We start from the raw sequence: 24,653 nt of genomic DNA, 5'->3' as shown, positions 1-24,653 counted from the left end.
CTCATGTAACTCCATGGAGGGTCCACATCTGGCCTGCTTTCAGGCAACCACACTGGCTCCCAGTTGAATTCTAGATTCACTTCCAGCTGTTGATGTTAACCTTTAAGGACATCTGTGGTCTTTAAATGTATCTGTTTGACTGAATATGCCCCCAAATAACATTACAGTCATTCAATTTTAATTAACTGGTGATCCCTGGCCCTCAACCGGGGCCAGGGCCTTTTTGATCCTGGCCCCCACCTGGTGGAATGAGTTCCCAGAAAAGCTGAAGTTCCTGACATACTTGAATCAGTTCCTCAGGGCTTGCAAGATGGCGCTCTTCTACCAGGCATTGGGTTGGGGCCAATGAGCACCATAGAGATACTGGAGGAAAACACTGGCGGGGCTCCCAATATATCCTATTCCCCCCAAAGCCTTATAGCGGCATGAACTATCTGGTTGATCAGTTGGTTTGATTGATTTTAAAACCAATGTTAATGTTTTAAAGTGTATGCTAATGTATTTACTACTATGTACTGATTTTAAAATGTTGGCCCCAAGCCAACCTGCTTAGAGGGGTGGTGTATAAATCCCTGTATAAATAAATATATGACTAGAACTGTGGCACTCCTATGAACTGATGTGGAAGTATGCCCATCTGTGAACATGACCACTTTGGGATGTTGGCTGAAGCTCAGAGAGCTGAATGCCCTTCCAACAAAAGCAAATGAGAGCTCTAGCTTAGCCTTTTCCCTGATGTACTAATTTCTATGTGTGGAGTGGGTGTCTGGGAGGTGGGGAGGAGAATAAAGCAATTTTCTGTCATATGAGGCTCCCCCTGCAGTGTGAAGGTAGAATACTTGAGAAACAGATTTGCCTCCTCATCTGAGAAAGCTGTGATATAAAATGTACCCTATATTCTTTTGAAGTTGGAAACCACTTGCCCTATATATCATGCCCACTAACCCTGTCACCAGCTCAGAATTGCAACTGAGACTTACCAAGATCTGCTGGTTGAAGAAGCAGAGGAGTGAAAGGAAGGGGGGTGCATCTTGGCATTGCACTCAGCAGCATGGAAGACAAGCATGGCATGGGGATGCACCGCACAAGAAGGGAGGAGAGGAGGGCTCGGGGTACTTTATAAAGGTGTCACATACATTGAACCCAGCCTCTTTTTTCTGCAGCTGACAAGCAGAGTGGCTACCCACCCACCCTGTTATATATTGGTTACACGTTTGTGTTTTGTTCCAGAGATAATGCTATGTTGGGCCTGGAGTTACAGGCTTTTGTTCACAAGTTTTTTTTGGGGGGGGAAGTTCACTCAGGGCATCAAACTCCCCAGGTTAGTGGCCTCCATAAGAGGCAACAAGTCTGCAAGCATGACTGACCCAGCAGGGGAGGCAAAAGTGGGCCTGCAGGGCCAGGTGGCCTGGGATGGGACCAGAGGAAGTCTGCAGTTCTCTTTGGCACCCCAGGTAGACACTTCTCTTGGGTTGGAACCCAGCATCAAGGGGACCTGTGTTCCTGGGAAGGGGAACTGGGTGGCTCGACAGGGTGCCACTGCAGTCAGCCACTTGTGGTCGGCTGACCACATGCACAGGCCCCTTTCCCGTGTCCTCCTAAAAAAAAAAAAAAAAACTGTACATGTCTAAGTTCCATTTGCACCATCAGAAAAAGGGTTTTTTCAAAGGCTCCTAACTGCAGCAAGGCAGTTTATACTCTGTGCTGATCTTCAGCTGCAAATAGATTAGGGGCAGGACTTGAGAGCATGATTGTGACCCCCCCCCCCTGAAATACTTGCTTCTTGTAAATATTAATGTAATGCATACAGAGTAAGGCATGTAATGAGGAAAGCCTTGCTTCCTTCAAATCAGAATTCATCTTCCTCTTACTCAAGACTGCTGCCTCCTCCTCCTCTCACTGCTGGGGAAATCTAACAATGCCCTCCTTTTGCAACCTGAGGTTTCCTCACTCTATGGCAGTATAAGAGGAGGGTGCTAGTTGATAGGAAGAGAGTATTATTGAATTGTCATTCAATAATATGCTGCCAAGTCGGAACAAGACTGAAGAACTTTTATCAGCATTCACATTGCTGCCTTGTGAATGATTCATGTTTGAAAACAGGTTTGAAGCACTGTGAATGTATTCTGAGCACTCTTTGGATACTGAATCAGTTTCTGGCTATAGCTTGCAGATAATCTATCTAGATCCATTCCTTAAACAAAAGTAGAATCTGTACATAACTCCCCTAAAAGATTGCCCTATATGATCATAAAAGGTAAAGGTATCCCCTGTGCAAGCACCGAGTCATGTCTGACTCTTGGGGTATGATCATACCCAGAACTTTATGCAGAGGGATGAATTCTACTACCTTCCTTCATTATGGTATGAACATCATTTTACCTTGAACATTTTATGTGCGAACACATGCCTACTGGGTATCCTATAAAGGTAAAGGTAAAGCTATCCCCTGTGCAAGCACTGGGTCATGTCTGACCCTTGGGGTGACACCCTCCAGCGTTTTCATGGCAGACTCAATACAGGGTGGTTTGCCAGTGCCTTCCCCAGTCATTACCGTTTTACTCCCCAGCAAGCTGGGTACTCATTTTACCGACCTTGGAAGGTTGGAAGGCTGAGTCAACCTTGAGCCTGCTGCTGGGACCGAACTCCCAGCCTCATGGGCAGAGCTTTCAGACTGCATGTCTGCTGCCTTACCACTCTGCGCCACAAGAGGGTTGTCCTTTAGATATACCCATAATCACATGTGAGACAGAGCTATGTCTGAATAAGCAGGACTCATTTTGTTTATAGCAAAGGTTCATGTGATCAGGCCATTCATGTGGGCAAATCATCTGGACACATCTTGAACATGAGATCTGCAGGTGGACACTTAGCTTCAGGGCAGCTGTAGAGAAGTCTAAAGCCAACATACTATCATCTGCATGCTCTGCTTCCCCACCATCCTGATTTTATTAGTAGTGTATCTAGCACATACTGGCTTAAGCACTGAAAACAAAGAAAATGTCTGAAATTTGTCATTATTGATATATACATATATTTAATATTGTGTCTTCCTTATAAAAATCACTCACAGTTTTTTGTTTTCATTCCATTGCTTTTTCCTTTATATCATATTATTATTATTATTATTATTATTATTATTATTATTATTATTATTATTATTATTATTATTATTATATTTTCCCCCATAATATGCATGTATGCTTAACTGTCATTTGTGCATTAATAAGTCAGCATCCTGTGCATGATAAACTTCATGTCTATGTCATATAAAAATGCATGTGCATTCTGTATAATGCATGCATACACAATGCTAACCAGACTTCAAACCCCATGGTGAAAAGAAGAAAAGGGGGGGCGGAAATCTACAAGAATGTGAACAAATCTAAAGGTAAGCAGAATATGTAACTTTCATTTATTCCTTCTCTGTAGCCGTTACTATATCTACAAAAAGTCCAGAAGATGGGGCATAGAGGGCTTTTGTTATAGGAACTAACTATTCCCCATGCTGAATGAACTTAAAGTAGCCTGATCTCATTCCTAATATGGGATACAGGTTAATGCCTAGGGAATGTGCATATTCTGGGTATGCTACACGCAGAGCTGGACTGTAGCCAGTTGCTAAATCTAGAATTACACTTGATTACTCTGTTCAATGCAACCATATTCAAGATACGGTTCCGAATTTCAGTCAGAGATGAGTTAATCAGCCATGACATTAAAAGTGGAATACCTCTATCTGCATTCCAGTGCACTCTCCTCAGACCAGTCAATTTCTGTGAGCTTTGAAAATTTTTGAAAATATTTTAAGAAGTGCTGTGCTTGCAATAATTTTAGTTGCTGACAAGAATACTTTCCCCTTCTATTTAAGCAGTGCTTTACTAAGGACATTAGGAATGAATGCTTAGGGAGAATTACTGCACAAGCAGCTTTCACTAAGTACGTGATTATATAGATCCTTTCATGCTCCTGTATTGGGTTAAGTTCTGATTACTGTGTTTCTTTCCTTTCTTCCCATCCCAGCAAAGAATAATTTTTGTGGGTTCAGGCCATAGCATGTACGGCACAGAAATGCTATGGTGGAGGCTTCTTTATAGTTCATACAGCTTAGTAGAGGAAATCCTGATATCGAGGCACAGCTTCATATTGTGATTAACTTTTCAGCTGCAGTCAAATAGGGTATTTCATAAAAGGGCTTTAATAATGTCTGGTCGAGGAGCACTTTGGCTAAAAAGATTCTGATTTCTGGATTCTCTTCTCTCATAATGAATGCACATTCCTTTGAACTCCAAAGCATACGAAGGAGATCCAAGGGGCTAAAACCAGACACTTTATTGGATTTTTAGATGGGAAATTCACCATTCTTCTGCTACTACTAAATACACTGGGCTGAACCTGTACTTAGGATTTTGATCTCATTATAACTACAACTATTAACTAAACCTATGACTCCCAGGTGGTGGGTGGAAGTTGAGTAGACAATGGGTGGAAAAATGGCTCCCTGATGGCGAGCAGGATGGTGGGTGGCCTCCTCCTTAATCTACTTCCTGAAGAAACCATTTCAGCTCACTTTAATACAGAGGCAGCCCTGTTGAGAGATGAGCCAAGCTGGCTTTGCTTTGGTCTGTGTTTTTTAAATATATATATCTAAATTAGTGATTTTCAAACCCCTCCCTCCCTCTATTTTTTTATTTATTTTTGGTTGAGGACCCCTTGTAATATGATATCCCATGGAACCCTGGTCTTCTTTCTCTGCATCCATAGTAACAAGGTAAAATGGGTAATAAGTAATTTAACAATTACAACACTGAAATGCAAAAAAGAAGGGAAAGTGAAGTGTCAGAGATGGGAAGATACACTGTTGTGTCTGTAGTTCTGCCAAGAACAACACTTGAGGTCTGAGACAGGATCATAAGCCTTCACTGTTATTGACCAATGCTCAGCTGGATCTCTTTTGCCGGATCCAGTCAGTTTAAAGTGAAACTGACCAACAGTGCTCACTGGTGAGAAGATCTATTGTGTGACTTTTGCATATGTTGGGGTTAGATGTGGCTTTCTTTGGTTCAGTTTTGGTTCTTGTATCATCATACTGGGGGTGCAATAAAAAGCTGGAATGAATTCCCAGTGTCCTGGCCTCTGAACCCATGGATCTAACATACACCATTTTGCAGAATCCCTTGTAAGAGCCCTGGTTGAAAATCACTCATATACATAGACAAGGGACAACCATTGTGATAGTTTGAGGCAGAAGTGGAAGTCCTGTCTAAATACCAAAAGAGTTCCCAAAACTATGAACATTCTAAAGACATAATATGCTATAATTAATGTGCAGAGGGAAGAATGACATTACACCAATGTACAAGTTCTGGCTCTGCTGTTACATGTATTTGATATAGCAGTTAAAATATTATTATAATGTAAAAATCCTAAATTATATAAAACTGAAGCCATATAATTGAACCCAGTGAAATCTAAGACTAGGCAGATTTGTTGCTGGGTCCACTGTACAAAGGTTGTTACCATGAATATTGTTTAACCTCTATGTGTTTTCAGAAACAAAACACTTACCAAGGAACTAATCCATCTTTTCTGTTCCCCTATAAATAACAAGAAATTTGTTTTGAGCACTGGGATTGGAATGTTAAAAGTTTTTTTTTCAAAGTTAAGTGTGCAAAATGGAAGTTTCAGGAATTGGCTGTTAGTTGACTTTGTACTTTAGTTACACTGACTGCTCAGAAACTATAAATGGGATAAAATACAGTTCTTTGGTTTCCATGAATGCACAGCATAAAATATATAAAGTATATGAATGAGAAACATATGTTGCAGATCTCTGCTATGCCAAATCAAGAATTAGCTCATAATCACTTGAGTTAGCTATACTGAATCCCGAGCAAGTGGTTGATATGTGTATTTGTATATCACATGCTTAATCTGCAGTACTTGTTATCTAAATCAGAGATCCTGAGACAAAAATGTTATAAGCATAACATAAGAATACCATTTTTGATCAGGCTCCAAGAAGTTCCATGGACCCTCCACCAAATTTTAATGCCCCCCCCTTTTTTTCCAACACTGACTAAGCAGATAAGAAAGGACCAAGTCTTTTGGCGGACGTTTTGCGGTTTGTTTATGACGTCATGCGGAACGTTAAATTAATAGTGTTTAGAAAAGGTAAGATTTTGGCTACATTTAAGCTGTGCAGAATGGACCTTAGTTTATTTTATGTGTGGGTTACACACAGTTCTGAAATTGAATGAATGTTATAATATCTTAACTAGAGGCAAAGCACATTGTACCCAGGAATACATTGGGTGCTAGGATGCACACCTGCACTGTGGCCTTCTTGGGGTCTAGCTACATGACAAAAGCTCCTGTCAACCCTTGGAGTCTTGAGGCTCTGTCACAAAACCTCAAGGAACATTCCTGATCAAGGGGTCACCAACCTCCAGCTGTGGCCTGGAAATCTGGAATTGGACTATAGAGCTCAGCTCTCCAGGGGGAAATGGCTGTTTTGGACAACTCATCTCTGGGATCCTGGATATGAAAAGGCTTGCTTGAGGGGGGGGGGGACTCTATGGCAAAGAGGTTGGGACCTGGAGATTTGCAGGAATTTCAGGTCATATCCATGGAACAGAGATCGGTCTCCCTGCAGAAAAACCCTGGCTTTTGATCCTATAGAGGTGCAGGGTTGCCAGGCTCCAGTTGGGAAACAGAGAAATGCTGACTGGCAATAATTGGTAATAACAATAGACATCTAATTCATAAATTTGTCACAGTTTCTTCCTTTTATTAGAATAATTTGCCTCGAACTGAATACCTTTAAGTCAGTACGTTCTTCCGTTCAGTTCTATATCAGAGTAAATAGAAAACAATTGTTGTTATAATCAAACATGAAAACATTGGTTGGCAAAGGACTTACATAGGGTTTCTCAATCACTGCCTCTATGTCAGCTTTTCTCATTGGGAACCCCCTGAAATATTCTTCAGGCTTTGAGAAACCCTAGAAGTGGGATCTAGCTGGGGTCCAGTAACCCCACCTCTGGCCAGGGGTGCCAGCCTCCAGGTGGGACCTGGAGAACCCCCAGAATGAATGCTCCTCTCCAGACTGCAGAGATCAGTTCCCCTGAAGTATTATAAATGGCGCTCATCATTTAGCTGAAAATGCTCTTTCAAATAAACTGGCAGGATGTAAAATTACAGGACAAATGCAGCTAACATAGCTGATTTCAAAGTCACACAAAGTGCTATTGAGTCAAATTAAGAATAAATAGGGAGTGACAATTGGAACAACAAGTTCAAGGTTACCTGTATATATTTTCAGTTAATTAACCAAAATGAATGCATTAGTTCCTCTTAAAAGAAACATCAGCCATAATGGTAGAAGGTGGGGTTACATAATGTGTTGGAGGAATTTAGAATCAGCCAGAGCTATAACTCGGCTAAGTCAAAATGTTTGTTCTTGATATCATTTCATCTTCCATGGTTCTAAATTTCTTTAAGGCCCAACTCACATTATTTCCACTGATTCTCCTGTACACCCCAAGTTACTTGGGCTTATGAGCTATACTGGCAAAACTCATTGTGATCCCTTGCCATGTCAATATGGCACTGCTGACATGTGGGGTACCCAGTGTGGGATTACAGGGCACTGCTGACGTGTGGGGTACCCAGTGTGGGATTCTAATGCTGCCCAATCACATCACTAAACATTCTAAAGTTGTGAAGTTGTGTACAGCCAAATCACTCCCTAGCTGATTAGCCCTCCTTTGGGGTATGCTGATATTGCTGGCTGCACCCTGATTAGCCCTCTTCCAACTTGGACAGCCGGACACATCCCAGGCTGTTTCACTAATATATAGAGGAACCATGGATAAGGATTCCCCAGGCTCCTAAGCACTCTGGCATGCTAGGAAGGCTCCATTCAACTCTGGTGTGAGACAATGAGGGTGGGACCCCCCACGTGGCCTACCCACATGGCCCACCCATGTGGCACCTTATATAGGCACCATAGTCCTGCCTTGTCCATGACACCGTGCATGCTGTGTTCCCATGGCACACACCCCTAGTGGGCCTCTGAGGCAGTTATATCCTTCTGCAACATCTAACATCGGTCACAGTAAGTCTCAGCCATGCTTTTCTGGCACCCAACACAAAATAAACAAATAAATAAACAGAATAAAGAAATCTTGTTTTGCAGAAATCATAACAACAGATTTTTTTAAATTCCCTGAAGCTAATAGAAAATAATACATTGTCCATGTAATAGAAATCAAAATCTTCCATTGTGGACGAGAGAACAATTTTCCTTCTTGCTGTGGTGTCTTAAAAGTTGTTTGAAATGATGTTTTAGGATGTCTATGCAAGTCCAACAGAGCAGGATTATCTGCAAAATGAAAGCCATACAAAATGGTGGTGGTGACAGCAGAAGGAGGGAGGACGGGTAAAGAATGCTAATGCTGATTAACTTGAGCTAATGCTTCGTCGATGACATAGAAAGATAAAGGATGAATAAAACTGAGCTACAAAAGGTTACATTTAATTGGATTCATTAATTGCATTTCACACATTTCATGCAATATTAGATATCCTGTTGGACATCTGAACAAAGGCACGTGGAGTCTGAATATTAGGACTACTTCAGACAATAATGGCAGCAACAAGGTGAATAGATGAAGGAAAGTGGCATTCCTGCCATAATTTATTTTCTGCTATCCTGCTTAGCCATCAAGTCTATAAACCTGCATCAAGTCCATTAATAGCTTTTTTTATTGCAACATAAAAGGGAGAAAAAGTGAGTGAAGTGAGACTGAATAAGGAAGGGGAAAGAAATAAAAAGAGAGGTAGTTAAAAGATGAATGTAGACCTTGTTAATGGTCAGAGAACTCAGAGAGCCTTTATAAGGAACACCCACACAAGATGAAAAACAACTCCCCCCCCAATATAGTTCTGAAAACTTTTGGCCAAGTTCAAGAGCCTCACAAATATTCTATTCAGGAACTGAACAGCTTTGAACTTCCAGATAGTGCTTTCTTCTGAAAAAGTTTTGAGAATGAGCCTTAGATTTTGTATCAGATTTCATTTTTAAGTAGTTAATTCTTTTAGGATGCATAAAATTGAGATGGGGGAATCCCTCCCATGTACAAGCAGTTCTGGGATAGGTAGTGAGTCAATTTGCAATGCTTCTTAGTACGCCAGCCGTAAGAGTAATTTGTCAGCCATTTTGATGACTGTTAATTCTCAGGAAAATTCAGGCAACATAGACGGGCAAGGGGCAGCTGTCTTGCAAATCATGTTAGGTTTAGAATAAGACTCCTTGATAGCAAATCACCTCTCCTCTCTGCTTATTGACTTTTAGAACAAATGTAAATGACTGCACTTCACTCCTTGCTTAGTGTTCTGTGTCTATACTGAAAGCTTACAAGCAATTTATTATTTAAGAAGTGGCAACTGAAACAAAGCTTCAGTTTCACTCCTCAGCTGCTAACCTGACAAGTCTCCTCAAAGGACATGACTACTACCGCACAGGCACAGCAGGTGTTTCTAAGCTTTGTTACTGAACAGCAGCCTTCCCACTCATTGCACTGCATGCAAGCAGCTTCTTAAACTCAGGGGCCTTTTTCAATCAGCTTGTCAGTAGCGGCATATGAGACATATCACTTCGAAGGCAATAGGCTTTTTTGAGTGATGATCTGAATGCAACAGAGAGCGAAACATTTTTACATAAGGCCCAAGAGCCAGCAGTAGGTAGGCCTGAGGTCTGCCATTATGCTAAGCACTATGCACCATACCTCGATATCATCCACTGAGTAATACACAGGGTGCATAGTCATCTGCCACAATATTATGTTGAGTGCAATGCTTCCATCATCACATCACAATGTTCTCTGTTAAGTGTATTGCCTTCTGTCTCCTCCCAAATGTCACTCAGAGATAGAAGCCATTTCACTCTAGAAAAGAATTGCATGAGCCATTGCAGCTGGCCAAGTCACACAACATGTGGGAATGAGAATCCGTTGTTTTTAGGGTTGCCACTTTTAACCTGGACATCACTTGGAGATTTGGGTGCAAGGCCTATGGTATGTGGGTGTTGGGGAGCAGATAAACTTCAGCAGAGTGTAATGTCACAGTTTACCCTCCAAGGCAGTAATTTTATTCAGAGGAACTGATATCTGTAGTCTGGAGATCACCTTAATTCTAGATCTCCCAGCCCCACCTGAAGGTTCATGACCCACTGCACATCATTGTGTTTGTTGTTGGTTTGGGGCTTCTGTAGCTTCCTGAAGAAAGGGGTGATCTGAGAGTGTTATTGCACTCAGATTCTATTTAGTATGCGTTCTGTCTCTTCTTTAAAAATTCAGCAGATATCCCTCTCCTGAATGTGTTAGTTCTTCATTCCTAGTTAAATATGATGAGAATTTTCTATACCTTCCTGGCTTCCAGACAGAACAAAGATGTGGTTTACCAGTATCATATCTTGAAAAGTAAGTATTTTCCATCACAATACTGCAGACAGGAAAATATGCAACAAGTTACATTTTCTCGTGCAGTCCACAAAGATACTAATGTGGTATACAAAAGGGGGAAAAATGTGAAATAGTATCCTTCCTAGTGTCCAGTGCCAAAGCAAATATTGGAATGTGAGTATTTGAGCTTTTTGATACAAAGAAAGTAATAGAAAGACCAATTATTTTCAGTTGGTAATAAAGAAACTGGGATGGCTCTATGATTTTTATATTTGTTGGTTTATTCATCGTATTTTTATCCTGCCCTTCAGCAAAGTAACTTGTACAAAGCCACCTAACATGACAGAACATTGTGCATTGTTATTTAAATTGCCAGCAAATGAAGAAAAAAATGTCTCATATCTTTAACAGAGACTTAACATGTGGAAATAGATAGCTGAAGCTTGTCAAGCTTGAGCATTAAATAACAATCCATTAAATCTCTATTGGCAAGACATTTGTCTGCAGGTAGTTGGCAACCAGGGCTGCTACCTACTCACCCACATGAATATTTGCCCACTAATCTACTCAGTTGCCTATCAATGCTGATAATCATCAGTAGCATCAAAGTCAGAATCCACAAGCTCAACCTCCACAACCACCCAACCAGCGACATAGTGTCCCTGGCCTATTTCAGATATTCTTGAACCTGATTTGGATCAGGACTTTTGTGCACAGAGATACCTCCTCTTAGCATTGCCAGCTTCCAAGTGAGGCACAAAACCCACACCAAACCGTGAGCTAGCACTCGTTGTATTAAAGTATGCAACAGGCTTTACAATTAGTATATAATGATCATTAATTTATGTATCAGACAGGAAGCTATTAAGTTTTGGAAGGATGTTAGGAATAACTAATTCAGGAAGATTACTGTGAGGGAAGTGCAATTGGGAAATTGACAAGATTAAGTGATAACTCCTAAGAAACCCATTGTCCTAAAGTATACATTTCCCTGAAGTGTGGTAGAGGTTGTCACTCATCTCAAAAGTTATATGTCCAGGCATATCCAAGACTGGCATCTGTGTTGCTGTCCTGCAAATAGAGCATTTTACGCTCATGTGTTGGCTGTGTGTTTAGGGGTCATTTCGGCCAGGCAGTGTATAGCAAATGATAATAAAGGAAGGATGTTTATTGGTGTCTATTTATGAAATCACCCTAAGTGAGGGGAGGGGAGTCTGCCTGCTAACAGTAGATACAAGCAAAAAAAAAAGAAAATCTGCTGGAAACAGATAACCTCTTAGGAAACATCACATTATTAGTTTTTAGAATTGCAAATGAAGATGATTTTTTTCCAAAAAACTTAGCTTTACAATACATAGTGGGATGTGCTTGCATACTGCAGTGGACAAACAATGTGGTTTGTCCCTCTTGCAGACATAACATACATGTGCACACATATGTACACTAACATTGACTCATTTTATTCCAGGCAGTATCTTGGTTAGTGTTTAAGTAACGAGGACCCGAGTGTCTGTGATCTTTTTGACACAAGAAAACAGAACAATATGTAACATGTGTGTGCCTTTACACCAGAGTAGGAGCCGTAGCCTTTTGAAGCAGTCTTTCAGTATATCATGTGATTTCCAATCCCAACAGGCATGCAATGAAGATAACACACTGGATCTGTTGAAGTCAATGATCAAATTTTCCTTTACAGTGGGACTAGAAATTGACTGGGACAGTATCAATATTTCTACAAAAAAAAAACCCGATAGAAAAACACCAGAATATACAGAGGCAGATAATATACAGAGTCGGGTTTAAGGTCATGTTCAGTTATACTGGAAAGATCTTTCAAAATACAGAACATCTCCTTTACTATTTACTAAATGTTTCATGGCAGTCTGTACGCTGGAAAGGAAAGTGTATTTCATAACACCAGATTCTGAAAATGGCAAAGTAATAACTATTTTCAAGCACTGATAAAGCAGCTCCTTCATTCGCAAGAGCTTGCCAAGTGACCTCAAAATTACAAAGTATAATCATTTAAGTTTTCATCCTCAACTATAATCATTCTGAGTTGTGGGGTTTTCTTTCCATTGCATAATATAGTACCAAATACTTCCAAAACTCTTGTTTACTAAAAGCCTTTTTGAAAAGGGGGGAAAAATTACAGGGTTTTATTCGCACATAAAGGTAGTTGAAAAGATTGGTGGAAAACCATTATTTCTAAAATACTGTAATCATTGCAGCTTATCATTTGTTCTTATTAATCCTGGATGCTCTTCCTTTCTATTATACTTTCTTCCCAGGCTTCATACATTCTCTCTTAGGTAGAGACCCAAATAATCAATCTCTTCTTTGTCAGTCTTTGTTTACTTCTAAATACATTTCTTCATTGTGTCTTTATCTAATGCTGAGCTGGTTGCATCATCTATCTCCCACTTTCATTAGTTCAGGATTATTGCACCTGTGTCTTCCCACCTATAGTGAAAGAGCAAGGAAATTGCTGGAATCTACAATGTGTATAACAATGTCAAGTAATATGTTTCTTTTTGTTTATCTGTATGATGTGTTAATTGCAATATTCCTGTCCACTTAAGAAAGAGGGGAGGAATGATGTACTATAAATATACTTTCCTGCCCTCTCCCTCTATGATAAATAAACAAGATTCGTCTAACTGGAGATAGGCATAACCGTGAAAATGGGGTTCAGTTTGGTTTGTGGTTTGTGGCATACCTATGAACCGAACATGGACTGTCACAAACAAAAATCCTGTTCAGATGAATTAAATCTGCTTGGGATGTTAGTAATGCAATAGAACAGCTCCTAAGCAGGCTAAAGACACCAATCTCAAAGGGGACCTCTGGCCGACTCTCTTCTACATGCCCTCCAAAGTTGGCAGGATTGAATTTACAGGATCCAAGTTGCACTCCCTTAAAAGATGCCCCCAGGAAACTGCTTCTGAGGAAATGAAGTACAGGTTCAGGACAGGAGGGTTAAAAAGATGCCAGTCCAGTCTGATAAACCTCCTAAACCCTGATAACAGAAAGCAGATGAGATCGCTAGTGTGTGTGTGGGGGGAGAATATAAAGGCACACAATAGCTTAGGCCCTGTGTTTGGTGTGAGCACAGGAGCATAATGACACAGCTAAGACCCTACATTTGTTGTGAGTGAAGGAGGAGCAGACCCAGATTCCTGGTTCCAGAAAACTCTCACACTAACACCACATAAAGCAGAAAAGGTCAGTAGCATAAAAAGGAAGGGAGTAGTATAAAAACATCCAATAGCTAAGTCCCTGTGATCATCATGAGTGAAGGAAAAGGAGACCCAGAATCCTGGTTCCAGAAACCTCCCCCAAACCCCTACAGTAGAGAGCAGAGTTCACTAGTAGGGTGGGGGAGAAAGGTAAAGCATTGAATTACTAAATCCCTTTGTTCAACATGAGAACAGGAAAAGCAGACCAAGATTCCTGGTTCTAAGATATTTCCACCCCCAGCTCCTCTGCAGCAAGGATCAGCGGAAATCACTAGTGGGGAGGGGAACTGTAGGGCAAAACACCCACAGCATGAGCCCAGGGAGAGCAGACCCAGGTTCCTGGTACCAGAAAACTACCTAAACCTCCACAGCAGAAAGCAGAGCAGATCACTAGCAGGAAAGGCAGGTGGGAGGGTCAGCATAATAGCTGAGCCCCTGTGCTGAAAGTCAAAGACAAGAATATTCTACTGTACCCTAATCCCAATCCTCAGCAAAACAAAGAGCAGATGAAGTAAACAGGAAGTAAACACGTGGCCCCTGTTTATTTTTGCTACAACAGAGCCTAATATAGTTAATCTTCACAATCTTAAGTAGATCTGTTCAGAATCCTATCTGGGCCTATTTAATGGGTCTTGCTCCCAGAAATGCATTTTTTAGGATTGCATGGTTAATTATTCATACATTAAGCTTCTATCCCAGTTCATCTATCGCTAATAAAACTGTTTGAATGGCTGTGCAGTGCAAAGCAGGGTTTTTAAGCAACAGACTTTAGGCAGCAGCATAAAGAAAAAAACATGGAGAGAGCCAGGAACATGGTGTTTTATGATATAAGCAATATTCCACACCAAATGAAACAACTTATTTCAGAGTTAATCGGGAATGTTATAGAGAGAAGCTCACAATATTGAGCAGAGGCTCAGCTGGCAGATTAGTATATCATTTCATTTCTCTAAATGAGTTCAGGACCAGCTGCTTGGGTAAGCTACAGTAACCAACAAAGGTCTTTTCCTGCATTGTGGAACCTTACAAGTCAAAAATGGAGGATGAAAAAAAAGCAGCAAATGCAAGCTTGCTGAACCCCAGGAACAGGAGAGTTTTGAAAAAGAAAGGCATTTTTCTTAACCTCCCTCTTCTCTTGACTTCCTGAGTCACTCCTAGCTTAGAAAAGCAAGTAGGAGGGAAGAACGGAGGGTGTTTGGCAGAGACCTTTTCCACGCAGTCTTCTTTCTCTTACTTTCCAGTTTCTTTCAGCTCAGAGAAGCATAGAGGCTGGAAGGAAAGGATTCTAATTTGTGAAGAAATCCTTAATTAGTAAAGCAAGCATAGGGATTCTTGGTGAATAAGTGAAAGGTTTTCTTTGCCTTAAGAGAAAGGCAAATAAACATGAAATATAGAAAGAAAAAGAGAAATGAACCAGATGCATGAATTTGTTCTTGTCTGATTCTAGGACTTTGGTAGTGTGAAAGACTGCGAGTGTATTAGTTACCTTGAGTCACAGAAAAACTTTGATCGGAATCAAAGGGCATTGGCATTATTTTTAGTCACTATTTTTTTGTTTAAATAGCTGATCTATCATAATTTATTAAATATAAATATTTATTCAAATATTCAAATATCGTATCTATCTGTGGATACTTAAATTCCAGGATTGGGGCTGTGGACAGATAAGGCAGATTTTTCTACTGAGATGAGAACAGCCCCAGGATTGCAGGGGGGGAATGAAATCCTTCAAAATGATAGAAACAGCACCCGTAGTTTTAAGAAATGAATTTCCTCAGTGGCTGATACTAGGTAACCCCACTAGAATATCAGAGTCTTCAAACCTTGATCTCTACCAGTAAAAGGCTGTGAGAAAAGCTCCTTTCAGGGCTTTTTTTCCCCTTGAGGGAGAACTCATGGGCCAGGCCAACCAGCAATCACTAAGCTACATAGTACCATCTGACTTGTATGACTCATTGACCATTTATGCACTGGGAACTTCACTGCCTGAGCTCCTATGCAGGAGCACAAATCAGGGGCAGATGAGGCACACTGGGTCAAATTCTCCCCTGTGTGGGTGCAGGAAGAGGTGGGGCAACCAGCCACAACTAAAACTCCAGCCTGCAGCACAGCATGAAACCTCCAGTGCATAAATGGTCATTGGGACCCAAAATCTTGCTACTGTTGAACAGTAGATCCCAATAAAAGCCAGTGTGGTGTAGCACTAAGAGTTTAGACTGGGATAAAAGAGATCTGGTTGCAAATCCCTACTTTGCCATAGAACTCATTGGGTGATCTTGAACTACTTACACATTCTCAGAATAAATTCCTCATATCATGAAGCAGGTGGAAAACACCCATACATGCCACTCACACCCAACCAACAAAGAGAACCCAAAACATTCCTCCTTGGCCTCGGAAACCAGGGACCAGCTAATCTTGTGATATCCCAATGGAAAATGTTTGGCTCAGCAGCTGGCAGCAAAAGTCAGCTTGGAAGGGGTGCAGCTTGCTCATAAAGTTGTATATCCACATTGTCTAAGAGATTTCAGAACCCGCCAATGCTGCCCTGTGCTTCATTTGAAGAATGAGTCAGTGCCAAGAGATTACTGTCCCTAATGCAGTGAATATTCTTTCTTCATTATTCTAATATCAGTTTGTTCTTTAAGTTAAGCTTTTTAAAACTTCATTTATACCCATGTATCTCTCTAACATGCCCCAGAGAGGCTTATATAACTTTCCGTTCCTCCATTTTTCTTCACAGCACCACTTAGCTTAGGCTGAGAGTATGTTAATGGCCTGAGGCCATCCAGAAGGTTTACCATGGGACAGTGGGGATTTGAACCTCGAGCTCCGATAGCCCATTCCCACCTTCTAACAACTACACCATGCTGACCAATGTAAAGGTTTGGTACTCCTTTTCCGTGGGCTGAATTGGTAAATTCTCCCTTTGATAATGTTTTAAGCAAACTGTTATTCAAACTGATTTTTCACAATAATAAAATTGTAAGGTACTATCTCTAATCAGAATATACTGAAACAGAGGTGGTTGGTTCCCATCAAGCCTACTGACCACTTCTTAAAATGGAACTTACAGTATAGTTAGAGATCAGATCTGGAAGTCTAAATAGGCTTTGATTATACACCCTAGAAAAGCACCAGCTTTAAAATCTGAGACAAACTGAGATAATTACATCTCCCTGAGACTTTGTTGGAATGTCATCACTGGCTGAACAAACACAGAGATTAAGAGTGAGAGATAATTACTTTACACACTGTGCAAAATGCTTCTGTGTGATTTTGGCTCCAGTTTTTCAGCACTTTGCTTCTCAAAAGGAACTGCTGAGAATTTGACAGCCGAGCAAACTCTCCCATTACATCGAACTCTTGACATCAAATGTCACGTCTTGCCTCTATCCTCTTAGGTAATGTGGCACAGAACATTGAACTGTGATTTGATACCGAGTATCTTTCCTCAACCTTATCACCTAACATTTACCAGCCTGTCCGCTCTTGGCTGATAATGAGCCAGCTCTTTTCTTTGCCAATCAGCATGCAACACAGGTTAGCAGCACTGTTAAATGACTAAAAATAGTATTTAAAAAAAAATCCTATCAGCCTCCCACTATGAGAAATGACACAAACAGTTCTAATTTTTCAGCCCGGCTTTGCCTGAAGGATGTGACATTGTTTGATATTAGAGCGCTGACAAGTCATGCCTTTCTCATGTCTTTATATCTTGACCAGGATTAAAAAAAGAATTTAAGAAATTTCAATCAGTGCTAATCTGTTCCACAACACTGTGAGATACTTGCTGTGATTCTTAACTTGCAGCTCAATAAAGATAACTTGAAGCCCTCTGAGCTTTTGAATTGAATCAGAATACAGTTTCCAGGAACTAACATAAAACCAATTATTGACTGGAAGCACATGTTAGGGATGGGTGTCAAGGGAAAAAAACAACAACAACAATAATGCCTGTGGTATCAGATCAGGTATACAGGGAGGGGGAGCACTACCATATTCTGCTTTGGAGGCAGGACAATACTGATTTGGAATTCATATCCATGTTTGGGGAATGTCTGGAATTTGGAGCGGTATTATTTTCAATGGGCAATGAATCTGAGGATCTCAAGCAGCTGTTTTTAAAGAAAATGACCCCAGATTTTCACAGAGTACTGTCTCTAATCTAATCCTGTCTCTAATCTAAAGACCTCATAAATTTAAAGAATGAACAAGGGGGGTGATTTAAACACCTCCAAAGCAGGTGCCTTTCATCACAAGCACACTTCTCTCCTCTGACTCTGGGGGAGGGGTGGATAATCAGCCACCAGCATTTAAAAAAAAATTCCTATCAGATTTTTCTAAACTTACTCTTGCAGTGACTAAGAAGTTTTTAAAAAATTTGAAATGCTCAAATGTTGCTTTGCTGCACATTTTAAGGTCTAAACCAACTCTATTATTTAAAACTTCCTGTATTTATCTTTGACATCCCATAACTCTGATTCAGTTTAAGCCCATTTAATGCTATCAGATGGAATATGAGATAGTGAAGTGTCTTGGATGAGAAATACATATATTGTGCATTTAATTGCCATGATGATGTTCAGTTAAATGCTGATTGGGAGACATATACCTACACAAACAAAGAGATACATAGGTATAGAGTTGTAAAGGATGGACTGATATGTTACATCATAACTGCATATTCGGTATTTTTCAGTTGGAATGTCTCCATCTAATGCATTAATTAGAAGAAATGCATTGGCCCAATTACTCCTAACATTATATACAGTTTTACATATCAACACATCTGTGGATTATACAGAGAACTACTTCCTGCTTGTCCTTCCTGCTTCATTTAACCCGCCCCCCCGACCCCTGAAACAGCATGGGTTAATGCGGGTGGTCTGCAGTGGGAGAGGGAATTGACAGAAACATCTGTTCTCTTTTATCCAAATGGAAATGTCATACCATCAAATGTACCACGTGATTCCATACCAGTAGATGGCTTAGACCTGCAATTAAGACCACCACTTCGTTTTAGGGATTTTTTTTTTTAGAAAGTGAAAATGTTCCAATGCAAGAGTTGAATATAAGCAGAGATTAGCAGAATAAAGAGAACAAATAGTGAGGTGAACCAAAGTATATACAAGCAGTTAAGAGTAATATCTATGCATGTTGTAAGGACTAAGGAGCAGAAGCGATTTAAGAATTGGTGAGGCCCATAGCACCAGATCCAGTTTAAGGACTTACTGGGCTCTGGCAGAATACAACTGCAGTAGGAGCAGGCAGACTGAGGCCATTTCCCCCCCCCCCACATTGGAAAGGGGTGTCACTCCAAGGGCTCTTAAAGAGGGGAAAGGAGAGAGGTTATAGCCCTGATCCACTGGGAGAAGCACCTTGTGGGACCCCTAGAGGTGTGGGGCCCATAACACATGCTACATGTCATGTGCTATTTGGATAAACCAGCCTTGCTAAGGAGCATATGTCCCTGTCCCATCTGTAAACCGCCCGTGGCGCCGCGGGCGCCACGGACTAAATATCTGTAAACCGCCCGTGGCGCCGCGGGCGCCACGGACTAAATAAAGCAGTAAGGGGTCCTGGGGCGGGATGAGTCCGGGATGAGGAAGGGTCCAGATTGGACCCTTCCTCATGACAGACAATCGGAGGGACCAATCGGCAGGCGCGAAGCGCCTGCCGATTGGTCCCTCCGATTCCCAGCCCCAGGAACTGCGAGCCGCGCGCAGCGCGGCTCGCAGTTGCTCCCGGCCTGACGCGGCGAGAGGCGCGAAGCGCCTCTTGCCGCGTCAGGCCACCGCCTGAGGGAGCCCCCGGCAGTCGCGCGGAGCGCGGCTGCCGGGGGCTCCCTGTCCGGCGGCCTGACGCGGCGAGAGGCACGAAGCGCCTCCCGCCGCGTCAGGCCGCCGCCTGGGGGAACCCACCGATGCCTTGAAGAAAAAAAAAGACCTGCCGCTCGGACCGCGGCCTAGGGGAATCCCGCACTCAAATAAAAAAAAAACCGCGAGAACCGCCGCTCGGCCCGCCGCAGGGGGACTCCCAGACTCAAAAACAACAAAAAAACGGGGAGAGAACCGCCGCTCGGCCCGCCGCAGGGGGACTCCCGGACACCGAGAAAACCAAAAACAGAGACGCGCCGCTCCGACCGCCGCCTGGGGGAACTCCCGGACTCAAAGAGAAAAAAAACAGCGAGAACCGCCGCTCGGCCCGCCGCAGGGGGACTCCCAGACTAAAAAAAAACACAAAAAACCGGGGAGAGAACCGCCGCGAAAAAGACGCCCTGCACGCCGCAAAGGAGCCTCCGGAGCGCCCTCTCAAAGGTAAGCCATCCCCGCCTTTCCCACCCCCACCCCGCCCGTCCCTTTCCCCGGCCGAAACACACTCGCTCCGCACGTCCTTACCTTCCTCCTGCCCCTCCAACGCCCTTTTCTGCCTTCCCGATAGCGCTGTGGCTAGGCCGCGCGTCCTTCACGGCCGCCGCCACAGCACTAGACTGAACCAGGCATGCGCGGACTCCGGCGCATGCCTGGTTCCCTTCCCCAACACAGCCCTGCCCCACCCCTCTAACACGCACGCGCGCCATCCCGCTACCGCGCCGCCCTCCCCGTCGCCTCGCTGCCCACCACCCCTCAGCCTCGCTACTGCCTCCCCCAGGCCCGCCATGGACACCGGGCCACACCCGACGACGAGACTTGCCCGCCTGCAATCGCGACTAGCCCGCCTGCCGCGCCGGCCTCAACACCCTGGGTCCCTGCAAGGTCAGACGCTGCCGCCTTTCGCCTACCCTTACTTACCAGGCCCGCACAGACCACTCCCGCCAGGGTGCCTATCATTGATCGGGATGGGTGGCTTCCTGTGCCCGCCTGTCTCCCTTGCCCATACTCCCCTTTCAAAGCCCATTTTTACAAATGGGCTTTTTTTACTAGTTGCTCATATTGTATTTATCCAAACTCTCCAGTACTTTTCTCAGGTGTGAAAAGAAAGAGAAGAGACATCAATGGTGATGGAAAGTAGCAGTGCCTAACTTTTTTCTGTGTACATGCTATCTGAGATAGCTTAGAAATAAGTTGCTGCCTGATGATATGAGTGGACCTTAGACATACATGAACTTGGAGATTCGTAGTTCCAAAAGGAGTTGTTGCCTGGGCAAAGGTGCTGTGGCAATCATCCATAAATTCTCACTATATTCTGCAGCGCTGTGAACCAGTCCTTGTGATTTTGGCCTCAAACAAATCCAAGTGATTACTAGACAATCAGATCACATCAAACTCCACTGGATGGGAGGGGGTGAGCCAACAGTTTAAGCGGCTTGAAGAAAAACTCCCCCTCCCCTTTGGTCAGGGATTTCATGCATCTGGAAAGGAGCATCAACTAAGCCAGGATTTCATTTGACTTTTTATTTAGGGGTTAGAGGTCAGCATAGCAAAGAAAGCTTTAAAGTAAGCATCCTGTTAAGAGCCCATAATTTCTAATTAGTTTACTAGGTTCTGTGGATAAGTGTGTGTGAGAGAGGAAAAAGCAGCTGTGAACCTGCTGAGGCATCCTGTCCAATGCAAGGGAAATAAAATGTGGTAGATAAAAATGGGATTTTGGGCTCCATCAATAGAAGTATAGTATACAGATCATGCCAACTGATGGTATCACTTTATATTGCTCTGGTTAAACCTCATTGGGAGTTCTGTGTTCAGTTTTAACACCACAGTCTTAGAAAGATGTTTTACAAGCTGGAACATGTCCAGAGGAAGGCAATTAAGATGCTGAGGGTTCTGGAAATCAAGTCCTATGAGGTAAGGTTGAAGGAGTTATGTTTAGTTTAAAGAGGAGACAATTAGGAGATGATATGATAGCTTTCTTCAAGTATTGTGAAGGGCTGTCATATAGAGGATGGAGAAGAGGTGTTTTCTGTTGTCCCAGATGGTCAGATCAGAACTAGTTGATTGAAATTAAATTAAAAATGTTCTCAGCTAAACATTAGGAAGGACTTCCTGACAGTTTTGGTGGTTCCTCAGTGGAACAAGCTCTTTTTTGGAGGCTTTTAAACAGACCTTAGATGGCCATATGACAACTATGAAGATTCTGTATATTTAAGCAAATCATCAGAGTAAGGATGGGAAAGGATGAGTGAATGCTTAGTTCTCATGGCTCTTCCTTACATAACCAGGGTAATATCAGTCTCCACTTTACGATCAGGAAAGAATTTTTCTCCTGGTCATATTGTTCCATAGTTTCTGGAGAGTTCCCCCCCCCCTTCCTCTGGACATAGAGCAGGTGTTGCTTGGGTAGTTATAAATTTCCTTATTTTGCAGCAGGGTGTACTAAGAGACCCTTGAGGTGCCTTCCAGCTCTATGTTCCTATGTAATGCCTAAGAATTCCAGATAAGTGTTACCATTCTGGAAAATCTCTTTAATGATTCAAAACAGTGATATTTGTGTATGTTTCTACCTCTGGAGTTTCAGAATGGGCCCCTCTAATGCATGCTAATTAGTCTGTAAATCCATCTATGCAGAGCTTTTTCTCATCTAGTGATTTGCTTCATGTGGGCAATCAGCAGGAGTACAAATGAAATTACCATGATTGCTAATTGTGTTACTCCTCATTAATATAATTTGACTTCTACAGATTTTTTTTTTCAAAAACAAAACAAATCTCAGGCGTTTTACCTGCCTGGTAATTATTGTTATTGTTGGACTTAGAAACTCACTTTAATTTGGGGCTGAAAACACCAGATTTGCTACAGTTTAGGGCTGCCTATGCTAGGCTGGAAAATTCCTGAAGATTCGCAGGTGGAGGCTGAGGAGAATGGGCTTCGGGAATGGGGGGAATCTCATCTCAGCCTAGGATAATGCCACAGATTCTACCCTCCAAAGCAGCCATTTTCTCTACTTTGGAGATCATTTGTAATTCCAGGAGATATTCAGGCACACCCAGAGGCTGGTAACTCTGTTCTTATTAGAGAACAAAGAAAGGTTTATGATCTACCATCAATGCTAAATATTTCCAGGCAGTTGATAATGGACGAACATCTCTACACTCCAGTCAGCTCTTTCCAAACAATTTCTCCTCCACTCCCCACTTCACCTTGAGGCCAATGCTTACCATATTTCATACTTTGCCATTTATTTTGCAGATGGGCCTCATGTATATTAAGCTGAAAATCCGTCACAGTCCTTGATCATAAGGATGTTGTTTTCATGATTCCTCTATGCAATCATGCCCAGAATTCCACATTTGGATGGGGGAAGGGGAGGGTGGAAAGAAAAAACTTCCACTGATAGCATATGGACCTTTCCCTTCTCCCATCAAACATTTCTGACTCCTTCCCTATGTCTCTTTCCTCCTTCCCTGCAGATACAGTTATCTTGTAACTTACAACTTGCTGCGGCAGGAGGATCCTGTGCCCCCAGAAGACATGACAGAAGATATTGGAGGGTCTATGACTCCCGCAGGGCCTGTGTGTGGGCAACTTTAGGTGCACAGGGGGCATGATGAGAGAGTGGGAAGGCTGGTGGCTTCTTTTCTCCCTTCTAGCTGGCAAGGAAACTTCCTACCCAGCCCACCCCTTTCTTTCATGTTTCTGTTATCATGTTATATTGTTAGTTAATTTGTCATTTTTATCACAGCTGGCAGTTTTGAGCAGGTGGGTGGATCTTTTTTTGGAGAAGCTGAGCCTTAGGGGGGCTCCCTAAGAGGCTCTGTGGATGATGAACCACAGCTCCTTGGCGGCGGGAGGGGAGGCCTGCTGGCTTGCATCTTAGGGTGGCAAGGAAATCCGATGAATGTCCATTGGGTTTCCAAACTGAATGCCACCTCCTGTCAGCACAGCAGGCCATAGGGCCTAGTATCCAGACATGTGCTGCTGGATATCTGTGGTCACAATCTGCTGACCATGGGGGTTGCTTGGTGGTCATCTGGCCACAAGAAGGCAGGATCCACCCTTTTGGCACCCACACTCTGTCACCTAAATAAAGCTGTGGCCAGTTTCCACCAAAGGAAGTTGGACGATGTGTGAGTTTTCCTTGAGGCACATGTCTACCCTGGCAGGCAATTGGTTTTATGGACAAAGCATAAATAATGAAATGGTTCCCCACAAGTTCAAGTTATGAACTTTTTGCCTATGGGCTATTTTCTCATTTATTTTCATCTCATCTTTCCTATGGTTAGGATAGCTCATACAAAGTGAAAGAGTACACAGATCTAATTAGACAGCAGTTCCCATCATTAATATCGTCTGACACAACACTATTTAATAATTACAAACGGGCATAATTACAAACGCTGCATGTCCTGCCCTGCCCCTTAGAAAATCCAGGTCACTGGATTGCATATATTGCATATATTCCTGGTAGCAGCTACAGGAGCTTCTGCAGGTATTGCAAAATGTGAGGACATTTAGGGCATCACAGAATATTCTTGGATTATTTAGACATATCCTAGAATTAAGCATTGATTTGCTCATTTGCTTGGGTCAGTTTCATTTTCCCTAGTTCACATACCACTACAGCACCATAAATCTGTGTTTACTTCTTAATTTCATCTAGGCCTGATGAAATGTACCCTAACCTACAGTCAACCTACAGTCTTAAATGTATGGGGACAATAAGACGAAAAGAACAGTACGAGATGCCCGTGGTTTTGCACTCTCTTCTTTTGGAATGTTTGAGTGAGAAAAAAAAAATGCAGTTATCCCCAAGCACTTTGCAGCATTAAAAATGGAGGGATAATCTGTCTGCTTTACTCAGATATTCAATTCTTGCCACCAGTTGGCATCCTACTCTGTCAGCTGCTAGACAGGGGCCATCATTGGCACTCATTTCAGATGCTGACAAACTAGCAGCAATTCAAGGCAGGAAATGCAGAAACACTTACCCCCTCTGGCCACTTCTCCAATCTGTCAATTATAAAATTTCATCTAGGAAAACTTCCACATGCCAATTTGAATTTTTGTCA

This window comes from Paroedura picta, chromosome 9, assembly GCF_049243985.1.
Source record: "Paroedura picta isolate Pp20150507F chromosome 9, Ppicta_v3.0, whole genome shotgun sequence".
In the NCBI taxonomy this organism is placed as follows: Eukaryota; Metazoa; Chordata; class Lepidosauria; order Squamata; family Gekkonidae; genus Paroedura; species Paroedura picta.
This window is presented reverse-complemented; position numbering follows the sequence as displayed.